At 35.5% G+C, this 19,880-nt stretch overlaps 1 long non-coding RNA gene across 1 annotated transcript; it reads right to left on the bottom strand.

Moving 5' to 3' along the window:
• Positions 1-6,093: 6,093 nt before the first annotated feature.
• Positions 6,094-6,659, bottom strand: LOC124170355. Its single transcript, XR_006867445.1, has 3 exons — positions 6,520-6,659; positions 6,233-6,282; positions 6,094-6,114 (listed from the first exon to the last, which is right to left on the bottom strand). It is a non-coding gene; the product is annotated as an uncharacterized LOC124170355 (long non-coding RNA).
• Between the last annotated feature and the right edge of the window lie 13,221 nt (positions 6,660-19,880).

Below are 19,880 nucleotides of genomic sequence, written 5' to 3'. Positions count from 1 at the left end.
ACGTTTTTACTGGATCATTTGTCAAGTTTCAATTCAATTATGCCTGGCACGGGAGGGAGGGCACATTGAATAATGGGTACTCTATATATTTATTTTTATTATTATTTATACATATGAATTTGACTTTTTCATTAATATAAACCAAAATTTTACTTTCATTTCAACGCACAGTTAAGTTTGAAATTAGCTCAACTCGACCCAACATCTCTTTCTTAATCACTAATTTAGTAACATTGAAATGGGAATGGCACCACCCTTTAGAACACATTTTAAACCTTTAATTTAGCATGGTGCTCACCACTCCATTGTCTTGGGGCATCCTTGAAAACTTTCCGGCTAGCGATTTAATTCCCTGGATATTTTTGTGCAAACCTCAGTGAATGTTGGCCACCTTATGACCTCAGGAGGGTAATGACTTAACAAAATGAACACTATTCACTCACTAGGTCACCCTTTGGTTGGGTACATTAGTTTCCTTGATATATCAAAGCATGCCTTTATGACCTTTGACTCCCATTATGACCTATGAAGGTCAAAAAGTCAACAATACTGATATATGAACTGCAAAACTGTCATAAGCACCCTTAAAAACCCATGGTTCGACATGCTGGTTATCACGATGGCCCGACGTTTACCTCTAAGACCTTTTACCCCCATTGTGAACTCCTAAGGTCAAAAAATCAACAATACTGATAAATGAACTGCAAAAATGACTTAAGCACCCTGTAAAACCTGTGGTTTGACACGTTGGTTGTCACGATGGCCCGAAATTTACCACTGACCTTCGACCTCAGTATTAGCCTTGGAGGTCAAATACTGGATAAGACAAGTATTTGGACAATACCAATGACTTGGGCACCCTTTAAAACCCATGGATTGACACCTTTGATTGTATGCTATTCTTTTGGCCACCCTTATGTCCTTGACAGTGACCTGACTTGGTCAACAGTTCAATTTTCGTAAACAAAAGTGTCATTTTCGGTTTCCTCATGTCCGAAAACCTAAGAATTGACATTCAGATCAATGAAATTCAGACTTTTTTCCACCTCGATTTTTTTAACATTGAAACCCCATAAGGCGAATTCAAAATTTTGGTTTGGGCCCACATTGTGAGGTCAAATGATCAAAATTCTAAAACGTTGCTTGCATTCAACAAAACTTAGGACCTTTCCCCATAAGTATGCCAACTTTCACGAATATTTGCTGGAGTGGGAGTTACTAAAATTAGAGGTCAAAAATGATGCACCACCGTTGGGACAGTCCGTAAAATAACATAAATCTAAGAAGGAAGATGTATAGATCAAAATTCCTGCGAAATATTTTGAGGGAGTTGGTAGTCGTTTATAAGAAGAAGATCAGAAACAAAATGATCTCAAATGAGCTGAAAAGAAAGAAATGGTGGATTTATAGTATGTTGGCAGAATAAAGACATTAAAACAAAATTGTTCTGTTGCTCATACAATAATTGGATGTGCATGAGCTATATGATTTATATTTCCAAGGACTGTAATAAAAATTCTAAGGATCACTGACAAGGAACATAAAGTGTAAAAATATCAATATGTGTTTATCTTCATTAGGAACCTACACTACGAAACTTTCATAAGTTACGGAAATATGAGTCAGCAGGCGGCGAAAAAGGACTGCCGTGCTAATGCCATGATAACATTATTCACAGAGCATACTGAAGATTCTGAGGAAGTAAGTAAATTTTGTAGGAGACAGATGAGGATTAGGCTATAAATTTTGGGGGGAACACCACCCCCAAGTATAATCTCAGGATAATCCAAGTATTATCAGACACGTATTGGAAGTGTGAACAAAAATTTCTCAGATGGAACACCAAGTCACAGTGGCCATTGTTTCAGACTTGTCAACACTATAATCGAGCATCATTTTTCTGGGAAAATTTGAGTCACCTCTGCCGTGACACTCTCCATGCACATTAAAACTGCAAGCAAAAATTGATTTAAATCATAATAAGTACTTTTAGATGATTAAATGGTAAACTTAAATTTAATTTTTTCCCTTCTACTAGATTCCTTCACTATAAAATCTAATTCCATTTGTTCACCTTTATAGTATTGTATTTGGGCACTGATAACAACCATAATTAAATTGTTGATCTTTTATGGGATGACCCATTATAGGTTCATTGATGCTATACTTATAACATAAATCCTGGTAATTTTTTCAATAAAAATATTGTACAACCCATTTTTTCCAATGTTCTATGTGGTGTCAGGAGCACCCCACTCGAGTAACCTCGATCGTGAATCTCGTGAGGGAAATGCCGGGTTATTAACGTTATAATGAGCTAAAACTAAAACCAGATGGAACTGTCTGTGATAACTCAAAGAATATAGAATTCAAGATATTTGTTTCATTCAATTCAAACATCAAATTTACGGGTTATACTTGCAAAATTGAATCAATTCAGGTATTTTGTTGAATGCTGAACATTTTTCACTGCTCTGTAGATCATTGTAAAGGTCCTTTCATAATATTTAATATTATTCATTAAAAAATTTAATGCTCCATTAAATTTTGATCTCTAACTGAATTGCTTTATCGTAAATTTGGCACGTAATACTTTGTTGGAGTCACTAAGCATTATACTTTGCCCTTCGTGGCAAATGATTCATCAAATACAAGATTTAGTTACTTTTTCTATTGCTATAATCTGTCAAGCCCACAAATACAAATATTTTGCTAAAATTTTCATTCTCGATGATATGAACTTGAAACTATTAAGGCCGGGCTACATGGTACATCAACATGAACAAGTTAATATCTGCTTGCCTGAATCATTTCACAGGGCTTACAATGAAAAAAGAATCAATCACGCTGAAGAAATTTCCACAGAAAATTTTGCAGACAACATACTGCGTCCAAAATATGACAAATATATCTGAAATCATTGAATTTGATGAGATTTTCAAGCACAGTGGGCATACAGTGGCAGGTAGGCCATCTCCAAAAGCAACCTACGAAAGGAATGAAAACATATGCAAGAGATTTCAGACTTGTCATGGAAAGCATGCCCATAGAATGGAATAAAACAATAACTAAGGAAATCAATAAAATGTAACCCCTCACTTACTCCGAAGTAGACAAAATCATACAAGGCATACTCTACAGTTATCTGGCCTGCCACATTTGAAGTGAATATGTTGTAATAATAATCACTTTCTTCACGCTAAGTCTGCACAGGGGTACCCTCGGAATGGGGAATTCTACTAAAAATGAATGATTATGAAATAAAAAAATCCTTCGTGCTGTAAATTAAAGTGAAAGCAGTTCTTCTCTAAGCTGCATATTTTTTTGTAGAATTTCACTTTGAAAATTATTCATTGCGATCTTGCACTCAAAACGACCCATTGCCATGTTGGCTGAGCGTGTCATCAGAGGCCAGTAAACAATAGGTTTAAGTGGTGCCAGTAGACTATTTGTCCAAGTTTTAGAAAAACCTATGTATCTCTCAATACAATTAATTTTTTATACGTCAATTCCATCATCAATCATGTGAAATATTTATCCTGAATAATTGACAGGTTTAAAGAGTGTATGCAAACTGGAAGATGCAGCACCATCTTAACAAATAGCACTTATTACTTTCTCATCCTCATCCACTGCGATTTCCATAGTATAAGCTTATTGTTCTCACTTAATGTTCTGGTGTCACCTTACCCTCAACAGTGCAAACGTTCAAATTTATTAACACTGGAACCTAACAACCTGCTGAAACACGGTATTTTTCTCTTCCAGACCTTAAGAATGCTAAGTAAATCAGCATAAAATATGATCCGTTGTATTTCTCCAAAACGTTAACATCACATATTCCAATATTGCGCCAAGTACACATTAAAATCAATGAGTAAATGACAGTAGTTAAATGAGACACAAACCAAGCTTTAGATTATTAGCGAATGAGATTATTGATTTAATTTATGTTACATTTCAATTTCGTGGCTTCTCAACTCATAGAAATCTTCATTACTGGAGAAGAAATGAGTTGCCATGAATTAATCTACCTTCAGAATGTTCCCAGGATGCGTCTTTACGAAGTCCGAGTCAACCATTGCTCAATACAATCACCGTAAAAACTTTTGAACAATTCACATGCTTTCACACACCCTAAACGTTCTGAATCAGTATCGTTGTAGATGTTTGTTACCGTCGTTACTGTTTTGTTATTGCCACAGAGTGAGTCTGCTTACTCGCATTCTGATCTCAAAGGGCATTTTTGTAGCACGAAATAATTTGGTAATTGTTGCAAACTTTGAAGCTCTCCAGCAACAAGAATACTGAGAATCATGAATTATTTATATTGCATATATATATTTTATATGCAAAAACATTATTTGCATGCAGTAATAACTTTAACTAACTTAATCTAAACTTGAAAAAAATAGCTTTTTAATTTTAGGAGAGCGCCCCATTCCTTTGTAAATACTACGGGAAATTCCCAATGGTAATACAAGTTTGTTTTTCACTGCTATAACTCATTCAACCTGTAAACCAGTTCACTCCACAAACAAATCTCAAAGCACTCAGTGATTTACAAATTTCTAATACATTACGTTCATTTTTATGACGTCGGCCAATGCAAAAACTTGAGAATAACTAAGTAAACTGGCATAAAAAGTTCACATTAACATATGACCTCAAAAATAAATCGAATTTCAACGAAAAAGACAGCAAATATTTTACATGAACTCCATGGTCATTGACGCCCTAGCTCATAACTGACCAGGCTAGCAAGGTTTAGTTTAGATACCAGACTTCATTTGTGCATTGCACCACCAGAGGTTTACGTATGCAACAGGCTTATAATCGAAAAATGAGGTATTTCCAATGATGAGTGATATATTATTGAGGTGCATTGCATTATTTTAAACATGGATATTCAACATGAACTTTTTTCATTCCACATTAATGAAATTTTTGACTCTTTTTCAAATTTAAAGACCATAGATGAAATGTGACCAAGGGGAAGCCATGAAAGTACCTCTGGGACCCAGTGATTGCTACATGAACTATCACAAATTGCACCTTCAACAATGTAATTCACCACCAATACTTAGAACTGCCCACTAAGACAGTCCTAAAAATAAAACTGCAAAATATACTAGAAAAAAGAATTTCCCGTTCAAGAAGCTCGTTGCAATCTGTACACCAACAATTTTTTTTTTCATGTTCTCCAAATTAAATAAACAAAATTAATATGTAAAAAAAACCACATCTCATAAGTAAATAAACTTCAAAAATGGGCGCAAATATGATTCCAGAAATAACCTAAACTTTGAGTGTAACAAATTTAAAAACAAACAATTTTCCATGTACTCAAAATTAATTAAACAAAACTGATCAATAAAATAAAGTACAGCCCATTCTCTAATCCATGAGTCTGATTACAAAAAAACTTATATGTACAGATAATAAGCGTTTCCATAAAGAAGACATAAAATATATCATGAGAATCAAAATCATCACCTCATATTTTTAACACCTGTTTACACCACACATAAACATATACTAGTTATTGATTGAATGCATGAAAGACTTTAGCAGACCAGAATGGAATGTGTACATATGCGTTGACCATATCAGAACAGGTTCTATTTTCTATTCATGCATTCACGCAAGTTATGTGGTTACACGGTGTATTTTGGCGTTCGTATATTTAAACGTTAACCCGTACGTGTTAATGTACCGTATAACAAATACTATGCCCGTCATGGCAAGTGAGTCATCAAATACACGATTAATTACATTTTCAAGTTATTGCTATAATCTGTTGAAACCACAAATACAAACATTTGGCAAAACTTTTATTCTAGCCCACATGAACTTTGAACTATTAAGGCCGGGCTACACGGTAAAGTAACACGAAGAAGTTAATATCTGGTTACGTGAATGATTTCACATTATTTGAAAGTTATACGAGGCTTCCAATGAAATAAAAAAAGATGCACTCACCCTGAGGTAATTTCTACACGAAAATTTTCTCAGTTCTCCGTCCGATTTATGACAAATACTTATGACATCATTGAATTCGATGAGCTTTTTCAAGCACAGTGGGCTGGCAGGCAGGTCATCTCCAACAGCAACCTACGAAATGAATGAAAACATATGCGCAAGAGATTTCAGACTTGCTGTGGAAAACATGCTCATACAACGGAATAAAACAATAACTGAGGAGATCAATAAAATGTAAACCCTCACTTACTTGTAAGTCAACAAAATCGCCTGAGGCATCCTTTACAGTTATTTGGCTTCCTGCAATTGAAAAGAATATGTTGTAACAATAATCATTTTTCTTCATGCAACGTCTGCACGGAGTACCCTCAGAATTCCATTCTGAAGACTCGGATAAATTCCCAGTGGTAATACTCATGTTTTCTCAGCAATAACTCAACCTATCTGTAAAACCAGTTCACTCCTCAAACAAACCATCCACACAGCACTCAGTGATTTACAAATTTCTAATACATTATGTTCATTTCTATGACTTACAATAACGCAAAAACTTGAGAATAATCCAGGATAAGGGCTTATAAAGCTCACGTTGACAAGGACCTCAAAAATAAATCGCATTTCAACAGAAAAGACATCAAATATTTTCCACGAACTCAATGCTCATTGACGCCTTGCTATTAACTGACCATGATAGCAAGGATTAGCTTACATACCGGACTTCATTTGCGTTTTGAACCGCTAGAGGACTGCGTATGCAGAAGGCCTAAAATCGAAAAATGAAATATTTCCAACAATAAGTGATATATTATGCTAGTTTATTACATAATTTGAAAAAAAAATATTTTCAAACTTTTTAAATTCTACATTTAAGAATTTTGAACTCTTTCTCATATTTAAAGACTGTAGATGTAACCTGACCTGGTGGACGACGAAGTTGGGCTTAAATTTTGTTTCCGGCCAGGTGGTTGAATAACCTTTAACCAAACATTTTTACACTACAATTAATCGAAAATGTGATGTATTTTAAATGAAATGGTCCTTTATTTTTTGAAATGGAAAGAAAATACTCTTCAAACACGGATGTTTGGCCTGCTCTATAGTTGTGCTACTTGCGGATAAAATGGCAACTAGAAAACATCGGTTCTATACAGAGGTTGATTGTGTAGACATATAATAACAAGTGAACGTTGTGGATTAATCCTGGCGTGGATGTTTGTCGGAAGAATTTACTGTCGTGTCATAAATTGTTGAAAAATTTCTCAATCCAAGCTATTGAGTCGTGATATATCTTTCCGTCGATTCATCAATTGTTGGATTTTGTGTTCCTTTCGTTTAGCATACTAAAGTATTATATTTTCACTCATCATCTTAGTCAATGTAGTTTCCTTGTTGGAATTTGTGATCTTTGTCAATGCTGAGTAGATGATTTCTTTGACGATAAACCTGATTTAAAAGGTAAATAATATTTTGAATCGAAAACATGAGTCGCACCATCGGGATTTTCACGGAATCTTCATATGGGAATCCAGAAATAGACCTTTGCAGACTTTGTAGGGAGAAGCATGATCGGTTTTACAGCATATTCACTTCGAATGTAGCGTACAATATAACTGTGAAGGATGCCCTACATGATTTAGTTGGCTTACAAGTAAGTGGTACATTAAATGTTATCGATTTTATTTAAAATGGTGCTTACTTCATTTCATGTTTTGATTCCCAACTCTATTGATGTGTAACGTGTTTATTAAAATCTCAGGTTACTGTGGGAGATGGCCTGCCCACTACCATGTGTCCACTGTGTTTGAAGAAACTTACGGAATTCAGTGCTTTCAAAAAGATTTGTTTAGAATCAGACGCAGTTCTTAGAAAAAGTTGCTTCAGGGTGAGTACTTATGGTAATTTCTTATTTGAAGACTGGTGTAGTATAAGTATTGCAGAGTTAAAGGTGAAACTCTTTGGTTTATGTAGACAAAAGTAGGAATCAGGAATGATATATTTTGCGAAACGTTTTACGGAAAAGTGTAACAAGTCCAAAATCCCGTAAATTTGGTTTTTCCCTATCCGTCAATCGTTGGCAAGGTCCTATTAATGTTGCTGTTTGTGTTACAATGGCGACGATTGAAGACATTTTGTCATCTAGTGAAATTAAGTGTGTTCTAAACTACGATATCCAGGAAAGAATGGCATTCAAACTCACCATTTATCAACTCAAAAAGGCAATCTACCAACTGCGCTATACCACGCTACCTTTTTAAGTATTTGATTAGGTAATCGGAGATTGTTAAAGGGAACAAAAAAATCCCTGACGATTTGCTGCGAAAGATTGAAGTGTCAGAGACCCAGAAATTGGTTTGTCTATGCGTTGTCAAATAAAGTCACAGTTGCACGTAAATATATTACCTTTCATTTATAATATATTACCTTCATTTAGCTCGGGGCCCCTTTCTTACCTTTCACTATGATATCATGAGGCTATGGTTATGTGTAACTAAAAATATCTTTGTGAAGTTTCGGAAATTGATTGTTTATTTTCAAGTCATCTTGTATGAATAGATGGTGGTTACAATGAAGGCAAGACTGGCTAAGTATTAGGAATTAATTTAAGTGCGGAAAAATTAACACAGAAAACATTTCCATCAAAAATGTAAAATTAGTAAGAAAATTAGGAATTTTGAATTGGTATATCTTTTCTGCATTTGTTAAGTTTATTTTTATTTAGTTTACTATTTTCCAATATTGGAATATAATTTTTATATTTGCATAATCTTTGATTATTTCAATCACAGCATATTTGGCTAGAACCATTTCTGTTAGTGCCCTTTTTAAAATTATTTGCGTTTTACTTTTAAAAACAGTTTTTTACACAATCATTTAGAGAAACTATTTTTTTCTAAAAGTACATTATAAAATTTGAAAGTTTTCTATAAATTTTGTGGTTAGCAAGTTTAAATATGACCTTAGCATAAATAAGTTCAAAGGTTACCTGTGTTAGGAAATATATTTTTTAGGTACTGAGATGTTTATCCTTCATAACGGTCTTCAAAATCTTTGCAAAGGATATGGCATGCAGAAGCTTAGTCAGGAGTTATGCCAGGCCAGACTCTCCTACTTCATTATGGCCGACGTTTCTATTTCGACGAGTTGTCCTGGTGCACTAATGACGATGGACAGCTCATACATCAAAACTTCGGCTGATTGTAAGATAGAGTTGGAGAACCTAACCCAGTGGAATTCCCATGTAACCTTTGACGATTTTATATGCAGGGAAAACCAGTGATAATTCTTTTTATGGCATGCATGCCTGGCAAGGTTATTGCGTTCTTAATTTTTTGGGGGCTATTGGCATAAAAAAGGGCTCTAAATTCATGCTCAGAGTAGATTAATTCTTACAATCTATTTTGAGGTCTATTCTCTTTAAACCTTTTTTTATTTGTTTTGATAATCTTTTGTGTACTAATTGCATGATATTTGGAATGGGATGCTGTTTTAGTTTGTGGATCAATTTTGCTCAATGAGTTTGGAGTGTGTTGACAGAAATATTTTCTTAGTGCATAAGGAATAATTAATGCTTTTTGCTGATTTTTTAATACCTTTGTATTTATGCAGGTTACTGTGGTGAGAAACTTTTTTACCTAACTGTAGAGTTAAAGATTTAGTTCGTGATGCGTATTTATTTTGTATTTTAATGGTTGATGTGATTAATAACTTATAATTGTGGTTGATTAATGAGGCTCTGTCCACCATGTGATAGAAATGTAGCTATTAGAATATCTTGTATGTGAGGTGGAAAAGGAAGGATGTTGTCCATTTCTATCTGCAGTTTTTCCCCATCATTGTGGCAGAGCTTGAACACGGGAATGGTTTAAGTGTTCATCTTTTGAGGTTATACATGAATGAAGCCATTTTCAATGCATTCATATGAGTGCAGCTGCTGATCTGTCAGACCATGTAATATTGAATGCAACAAATAATAATCAGATTATTCAATATCTGGGGAATTTGGTGGGTGCATTTAGCCTTTGCATTTGAGTGTATCTAGTTAGGTTTTAATGTTCTAGGCGTTGTAATGTGAGGTTGAGCATTTCATGCTGTGGAATTATTGTTGAATCATTGGAAACACAATTTCCTCGCTTGACACTAAATTCCCATTGCATGCAATCCCTTGGAAATGGCTTGGTGGGCAACTACAAATACAAAGCAGTCTCTTCTTGAGTATGGCATTGATCTTCATTGAGCAATGCCCCCAATTATTTTCTCTGGAGGTTTTTGGCCTTTCTACACCTAGACAGTGGTCATCATTGAAATGATTGTCTTTGAAGGAATGATACCAATCGTATAACAGTGTTTCTCTTATAGCAGTATCTCGGTTAACTTTATGGTGCTCTTTTCTCAACACTAAGTATCTAATGCTGTGACATATTCATCATGGTTGTTGAGCAGTTTGTTTACCTAATGGCTAAGCTTGAGTCATGATTATTCTGGTAGTTCAAAATTGACCAACAATCAGGTCTATAGCCATATATTGACAGACAGTAGGAACTTTGTTTCGAGAATAATACATAATTGCTGTGTGATTGGTTTTGTATATTTTAAGTATAATAATAACAGGGTAATTTAAAAATCCATTTCATGAAATAGTTATGGAAGAGAAGATGATTTTGATGTCTGTTTTCTTTCTGCATAGATATTACACCCTGTATTCTCTTCTAGAGTTTATATTTGAGCATTAACAAGAGGTAAAAGAGCATAATAGGTACATTGAAAACATGCTCCACCTGTTTTATCCATGACTCTACTGTTGAGAAAAGAATAAATAGTGATTTTGGCCTTTTAACAGCTACTACTACAAAAATGATAGTTGCAGAAGCAATTTGAGTGCAAGAATAAAAAACTTGATCAATTCATTTTCTTAACTGCAAAAAATTGAATCTTCAGTCTCTCTTTTGATTTCTCATGATTTGAAAAAAAAAACGGAAAAATGATACATCTGAATAATCTCCATTCTCTGTCGTGTATTATGCTGTGAAGGGGCAGCTTCCATGGTCCCTAAGATATTTAGAAAAGACGCTGTGTGAACCTGGAATATCAGGGATCTTCCTATTAATTTTTTTTCAGTTTGCACTGTACCTTTTCAGTATTTGATTGACAGGCATGCAGAGACCATGCCATTTTTATATGATAGCAGAGGCAATATGTGTAACATTCTTCTTCGTAACGCTTAGAGTATTCCATATATGTGTGTTTTAAAGAGATAAAGGTTTATCCCTGTTCCTTTGTACGCAGAGTTTTGAAGGAGGAGGGGCAGATGATGAGGAGTCGGAGCCTTGTGTGGAGACAAAGGACTGCATTCAAGATGTCATTGAAAACACTTCAGAGTTCACATGCTCAGCCCAAATGACTGAAGTATACATTCCTGTGCCAGACTGCGTATTGCCCAGGGACGATAAGTTGGTAAGTTATAATCTTATTCACAGAGAAAACTGAGTCTAATCACATTCAGTTTTACAAATTCCTCGGTTGTATGAGGAATGGGGGTTTGTCTGTTATAAATTTAAGAATTTTTGTGGGAAGTCACTGGCATAATGCAACCTTCAGATGTTGCTCTTTCTAGTAGTGACACATGATGCAGGAAGTGGAACCACACAAATGTTTTTTCATGCAAGTCAATAGCAGTTGTATAGCATTGATAATCTGTTGACAGAAATGTCTCTTATCCCGTGGAGTATAATTTTGGATACCCTGGTCAAATCTCTGTTCAAGTCATTAGTAGTGGCTATTACAAGGCAGTGTCTGATGATTTCCCTCTATTTGTTCAAGCCATCATCCTCCATTGTTTCAACTTAGGAACCAGCATAAACTATTGTGGTTCCTTTTTATAAGCCAAGGTGAAAAATGACATCCTTGTTCAGTGGAACCTCGATGTATCGTTCCCACTGTGGTGCCCTTACTGTAAGTGGCCTATATTCTCATTCTAACCATGTGATGTTGGTGACGCAGCTCCCCCTCCTTATTTGGACATTAATATTCTAGAGTTTGATCTTTGAGTTGAAAGAATGTCATGATTATTTTTGCCAGCTGGAGTGGTCTCACTTAAAAGAGTAGTTATCATTATCAAACGAGGTTATTTTTGTTTTGGTTTTATTGAGTGATGCCCGTTATCCTCTTCTAGATTCATGTAAAACATGAGAATGAAGGTCAACTCAATGAGTACTATCCCGTGCTGTACACCACAGATCCAGCAGCAATAAAAAGTGATGCCTCAGACCCATTGGCCACTGATGACCTGGTGAGTGTACTTTTGCCTTGTATAGTTTTATTTTTCTATGGCACAATGTCATTCCTTTATGTATTATTTTTTTATACCTCTCAGCAGAAACATACATCATTTTGCCTGCCTGTTCAATCATGAACAACTACGGAAGAGCTTTCATGTTTGAATCATTTAAATTAAATGTAATAAACAGATTTGGTGTATTTTGCCTAACTGACCGCTCAACTTTGCTCACTGAGCAAGTAAGCTCTCTGTCATCTCGGCACTAAGCAGTCATTTGTTATGTGATCATACAAATACAGTTTCATTTCCGTTTACCATGGAGCGGAAGGGGGGATGTTAGGAATTGAGAGTTAAACTGAGTACTATAGAATTAGGTGCACTGAAACATATTGACTGTGACATCATGATGTAGCTGCTAGCCAGATTCAACTACATAACTTGCATTCCTTATGAGAGATTGATGTTCACAGGAATCTAATTGTTGAATATTTGGATTTTGTGATGAAAATGAAGAGGAATTTACTGTGGGGATGAGGGATATGTTAGACCTTGAATTGAATTGAGAGTTGGGCATCGGTGATGCAAGTCGATTGCCAAAAGATTAGTGATGTTAACACATTCAACGCTGACCATGTAAAACTCAAAATCACCCTGTGCAGCTTCCATTTTTTTTCCTTCCCGTTAACTGCACAGTGGGATAGACACGTGATGCAGGTTGGATAAGGTCTGCTTTTTCCCCATGCCACCATTTTCTTTCAATTTTTTGTGTGCGATGTGCCCAAAAAAATACAAGGAAAATGAATTTGTAGTGTTCTACTAGTATTGCCATTGGTATTTTGCCACTGCCATAGGAAATTTTTGGTTTAGATGGTCATACACTCATGCCTTGCATAGCACAATTTCTATATAGCGCAGATTTGTTCCTCGGGGAAACATCGTAACGCAGTGTAACTTAATCAAATAACTTTGCCACTCTAATGATAAAATGTGAGCTTGCGCTTAGTATACTGAAAGTGAAAAATTTCAATTCTGTTAATACTTCTGCTTTCCTCAAATCATCTTTTTTTATTTATTAATCGACGACCATTGCTGTGCAATGTCCAAAAGCATTACTTGACATTGGGTCTACATAGTCGGCCTACTGAAGTATTTTATTTTCTCTCCTTAACAGAGTGACAATAGTTAATTTAGATCAATAGCTATGCATGGAGCTAGTGGAAATGAGTTTTTTTTAAGCAATACGGTTGAGACATAATTTTTGCCGTCATAGGTTATCAGGCAATTGACTTCCAGGTAGAGGATCTATGCTAAAGCCTTCGATGTCATCGGTATTCACGCGGGAGAAATGGAGTGTTGGCCGAGTTGCGTATGAATATTATAAATACATAAAGGGCCTGCTTTAGTCTCAAACACAATGGCATAATTCCCTCCCAGCAGTCGTAGCCCCTCTGTGTCACAGGAATACAGTGCTGCAGTGGGTGACTTTGATAGAGCCGTACAGAGGGAAAACCAAGAGAACAATGTCCAAAAATAGGAATGCAGGTAGAGAAATCAAGAAGTTATCAAGAAAAACCATTAACCTAGAAGAGAAATTGAAACAGGTCAATTGCTTTGAAAATGGAGACCATCAAAGCAATTTTGCATGGAAGTTTAAACTCACGTTTATCTCTTTACTGTTCTGCAGCTGTAAATTTTGAAGCCACCATTTATAAATATGTTCCATACTTAGTATCTAATGCATTGGTTCCTTACCTCTGTATTTGTATTCTCAGCTGTGAGTGGATCATTCTTTTTTGTAGAATGCTCCCTGTGCCTTTACTATTCCAATTGATGTTTCTTTCTTGCTTCATCCATCACTGGTGGCTAGGCTTTCTGTGGCTTATCAATGAACTGGTTACTCTGCTGTGTGTAGCTTAGCATATCAGTTTGTTTGTAAGGTTGTGAAACATGATAATCAAATATTATTGAAGCCATGTTAAGTACTTGATTTATACTTTAAAGTGGTGACGTTATCATTTGTTTTTTATATATTTTATCATGGATCTATTCCTTTTTCACCTGAAACAACTTCACGTGTTTGCAAGCACTTTTTGAGCAAATAAGTTATGTATGGTTCAGTTATTTCCTGGAAAGCTAATGATGTTCTACTTGCATTGCAAATTTTTATTTAGCCCCTGGATGTAAAAATACCACAAGAAAACACCACTTATGAGTAGGGATAGGAATTTTTTGGTGGTTTGAGAGGGAGAAAAGCAGTACTTTGGAATTGGAAATCTGGTTATTTCAAATAGACATTTCGGTGTTTTCTCAAAAACTGCAAGTTTAAATATATATTTAAATTCGTTTTTATTTCAAAACCTAGAAAAGGGTCAGTACCATAGTTTAACCAAATATATCTCGGTTATGTGACACTTCCCTTGTGGCTGTGTTATGACTGCAGACAATCACCTCAGTATCGGAACCGGGAAAGTCAGCTGTTGAAGTTGAAAAGTAAGCTATAATACCTGTCTGTAGTGAAATGGGGAATGTGACATGTATAAAAATTGCATGCTGTTTTGTGTGGTTATTTAGCATTAATTCTATCTAATATGTAAATTTCAATCTAGATTATTTCTTTTACATATTCCACTGGATCTAGAATAACATAGGTAACACTGCAGAGTCAAATCAAGGCACCAGGATAGCTGAGAGTCAATGCCACTCAATGTTTTGCATACTTACACTATATGATCTACTAGATTTTGTTTGTTTCAACCTTCAAAGTATGCTTCAAGAAACAGTTCTAGATTCTCTTGAGCTAAATGATGATGCTTATCACCCAACACTCTTGTGTGCATAGAAAAGATCTGTTCACAGTCGACATTTACACAAGAAATCCAAATCGATTTCAACACAGCCTCACTAAATGTTGGAAATGTTAGTGACATCCCTAGCAATACTGCTTTAACATCTACCTTTAGCTTTCCACGTACACGATTCTCCACAAAAGATTTCAGTTCTTTGTTGCATGGCATTACATCTATATCATCCAGTTTGGGACACAAACTTATTCTGTTAATTTTCTGCTCAAGTTCTTCAGTGATAATCATTTGTACTATATCAGCTGGGTCAAATACATTGATGTACTTAAAAAACTGTAAAGTGGTATCAATAGCCTGAAACTCCAGTAGCTTGGTTACAGCATGGGAAGCTGCACTGGACAGGACTGCACTCACTTTGCCCCTACTGAACATTGTCCTTCCACAATCCTCTAGCAGTTTAATAACATTGCTCCCTCAACTCCCTCATACAATGATTTCAAGTGCTTGCTAAATTCCCCTTAGCTGCCCATCTAGAATAGTACAGAAAGTACACAAACACCAAAGTACACACGTCACCAACTACAATGTCCAATGGAGTATCAAGAAGTTCAACAATTTTTAGCTAGATCACAAAAACATTTTCTTCTCTCTTGTTCATTATTTTATTGCAAAAAACTATCACCTACTTGTCCTTCAGTTAAGTCATAATGTTGACCTATCATTGTATTTTAGATCAGGAATATATTTATCCCTTAGTTGACGAATGCAGGAAATTTCTCCAGCACCTGTAGCAAGGTAAAATTATTCAAAGTGGTAAATAAAATGTTAGTTTTCCTATTACTATGGAAAGGATTAGAATGCCTTGACTTAATTTACAAAAAGCTGCTGTAATGTTATACTTGCCATCAACAAATTCATTCAAAAATAATTAACAGTAGCGGGTGTAACTTTGTGGAAATTCATCATCGCAGGAATAAAAGGGTCAACAACTTTGCTATTTCCACATGGTGATTATTAGAGATAGACCATGATTTTGTTACAGCGACCTTGATAATTTTACGCTGCAACGAAACCATGGTCGGTCTCAATAAATCACCATGTGGAAATAGGAAAGTTGTTGATCCTTCTATTCCTTTTATTCAAAAATGACTTCATGTGCTCATTTTCCAATTTGTAGAGAAGAATGTCAGCTTTGAGAAAGTTTCATACTACCCACTTTCCAAAATGATGAGCAATTTGGTTTTTTTCATGGCAGCAGTTGATGCAGATAGAGATTGATGTTTTTAACTTTAAAGAATATCCATACTTACCAAATTTTGCAGCAGTTAGATGCTTCGAAGATTTCCAATGTTTTTCAATCGAGTCTTTCCTTTCCCAAGCTACCTGACAATTGCAGAATTTGAACATAACCATACTTTTATCGATACAATAAAATCCATCTATTTGATACGGAAAAGCCCTGTCCCTTTTCATAATTTTTCATTCGACACTACAATAACTCGTCAAAATAACTTGAATGTCTGACACACCAGCAGCAATACTTAACAATGTACACTGGAAAAACAATTATTTGACAGATATAGCTAAAAGGTAGAGATCCAAACAACAGGTATTCAGGCATGTGCAGTCCATGGGTGCATTCATCAGGCTAGCGCCGGGTTAGCGGACAGTTCTAATCAGGATTTACCACTGAAATCTGATTTTAATGCTCACGGAGTGACAACAGTTCTATGGGCATGCTTCAGATTCCTCTACTAATATAATATTCCATTGGTGATGTTGATAAGAAAAAAATTGCATAAATTGCTCTTTTCTTGCTCAACTCAGAGAGCAAATATACGGTTATTCCCTCTAGAGTAAGGATGGGAGATTGCCATATATTTTGCCACTGCCTCGTATTGCAGCAAATCGAAAACACGCGATGCCATCCTCCCGGGATTGTATCGTAACATTAGTTATGCTTTTAGGAACTGCACTCGTCCACATACCTAAGGAATACTCGCGCTTGTGTTAATTTGAATAGAATTGAAATCATTCTATGTAATGTAATGCTTGTTCCTATGTTTGAAATTATAGTTTCAAAATTTTCTCCAAAAAAATAAAAATTCGTATTTTTGGACACAATTTGTGACATTTCGTGAGTTCAAAAGTCTTATCCTCAGTTACTTTGAGGTAATTTGTAATGTCTTGCCTCTACCAGGACACTTTGTGTCTAAATCTGCAAAATTCATGATGGCGAAATTTTCCCATCCCTACTTATCAGTTGTCCATGCAGGGTAAATGACCCTTTATATTTTCCCATTAAAGCTATGCAAGCTTTGTTCTATAAGGAGTTTATCTACAGATTTCTCTTTTTGTTAACTCAGAATGGCCATCTGTTATATCTTGTCTGAGTAAGTTTAATTTATTAGTCAAAAGGTTTGATGTCTCTAAACTGAATTAAAAAACCAAAATGTACACTAAATTTATCCTCCATTATTGACCCTATTAATTAACCATGAATGTACGTTATTACCTATGAGCTATGGATTCTCATGCAAAGTTCTTTCTTAAAATAAGTTACAGTTATGAATAAGATTTTATCTGGAGTTCTGCATCTCCAGAAACGATTGGCCTGTGGATCATCAGGTGGCTTTTGCAGGGATTTTGCGATGAAAATAAGAAGTAACAGGAATATAGTAAAGTGGTAGTTTTAACAAAATAATTGTAAATACATATTATAAATTCCTATCATTAATTACCTTGAGGCAGCTTGCAGGGTATTATGAAGACAATAGCCATTTGAAACTAACTTTAATTTTATTCGTGTGATGAATTCTCAAAAGTTTTGTTTTAATATTTCTGTATCTCAATCATTAATGATGATTATTGGGGTTTATGTTGCAGCCCAATACCTTAACTCCTTCCCAAGGCGAAAAGGTGGAAGCTCAGGGCAGGGGAGCCATGGTGGCAGACCTGGACTGGACGCTGGTCGGGGCAAAGGAGGAACCATCTCCTGAGGAGAATGACCATGTATGTATAGAATTATTGCTATTGAATTTGATGAATTGTTATAGGAGATTGTGGGCAGAAATGTTAATCAAGGAAAACGCTAGGACATTCAGATTTTTACACAGCTTTAAAGGTAACCCATTTGATAGAAAGTTGCTAATTACTCGAAGAAGTTTTCTTATCTTAAAAAAGTGTTTTTTTTTCTTTTCATGTTGTACATTTGTATTGTAGTTTTCTTGCCTTATAAAATCCTGGGACGGATAAACTAAACATTATTAGCCCTCCAGTGGGGACGTGGGGCTCCTTGGTGGCCCATAGTGTTTCATGTGTTTGCTCTTTTTCACATGTTAACATAAATTACCTGTGATTGTCAGAAGCTACCCATTACTTTGGTGTCAAATGCCTCACATAGATGCTTGTTATTAACCTGCACATGGTTGGCATTTAATAGCACACATAAGGAAGTTGGCATGTATTGGCCACGAGCTAACAGTGTTTGGCATGTTTATGCTACTTTTATTGGTACCTCAACAAGTGGCCTACTTGCTTGCTTTCATTGCAAGGGGGTGAGGTGCAAATGATCTAAAGCTCTAGCTTTACAAGTGACCAAGCTCAACTTTTTTCCCTGTGGTGAGTAACAAAGAGCCTTACTCCTGCAATGCAAGTGTGTGGATTTCCAGTGGTACTGTTTATTGGAGTATAGTGACCCTTCTTCAAATTCCTTTCATCTTATTTAGGCTGAGGCACAAGTATTTACAGACATTGTAACCTATTTGATTCAAAGTTACTTATAACTGGAACAAGTACATATTCTTATCTGAAAGTAAGTCATATTTTCCTCTTTATTTTGTATTTAATTGTTGTAGTTTCCTTGCCTTATATTTTTTCTATGCTAAATCTTGGTACCGATGAAGCAAATATCAATATGATATTTATTTTACTATAAACTATCCTGTGACCAATAAATCATGCCTCATGAAAATGTTTATTTTACAACATGAAATCCCAGGACTGATAATTCATTGCTCATTTAGAAAATCAGGTCTCACATTTTAATCAAACTCTGTAGTGTTGTAGTTCATTGGGAGCTGTCCACAAATCTCCTCCCATATTAGGTTATATAACCAATGGTTTTAAAAGTGGAATGCAGTTCAACATTTATGTACCTAATATATTCCTATAGAAATAGTCTCCCTTTAAGTAGGAGCGGTAGCCCGGTGTTTATATCCTAGGTTTGATGTTTACATGTAGCACTTTTCAAAATTTGTTTCTACTTCATATTTTACAAATGTCAGCTGTTCATCATTATCTCCATGATTTTCACTGAAAATTTTACGAGGGGTGTTTTTAAAGTAAGTACCATTTTGACATATAAAGCAAGTAATTTTTTTTCAAAATTAATTTATTCACTTGAAAGGCCATACTTTACTCTACATTTCTACGTAATTCCCATTATTATTGAGGCATTTATCGTATCTTGGGACGAGCTTTTGTATGCCATCATCAAAGAAGCTTGCCGCCCGACTAGAAAACCATTGCTTTACGGTCGTTTTCACTTCGTCATCATCGGAATGGCACTGTCCTGCCATAAAGGCTGTGTTGCTAGTCGATTTTTAGACTTGCAGCGACGCAATCAATGCAGCAGCGTACTGTGCTACTGTACAAAAAATGCAATGCACTGTTCAAAACAAAAGGCGTGGCATACTGAGTACATGTGTCGTTTTGCTCCATGATATACCCGTCCTCACAGAGCCAATCAAACTCAAGACCTTATCACTTCTTTTGGCTGGGAACAATTAAAGCTCCCTCCATACAGTCCCGTTCTAGTGCCG

The sequence above is a fragment of the Ischnura elegans genome, chromosome 13, assembly GCF_921293095.1.
Source record: "Ischnura elegans chromosome 13, ioIscEleg1.1, whole genome shotgun sequence".
NCBI lineage: Eukaryota > Metazoa > Arthropoda > Insecta > Odonata > Coenagrionidae > Ischnura > Ischnura elegans.
The sequence above is the reverse complement of the archived record's forward strand: the minus strand, read 5'-3'. Positions and strand labels throughout refer to the sequence as shown.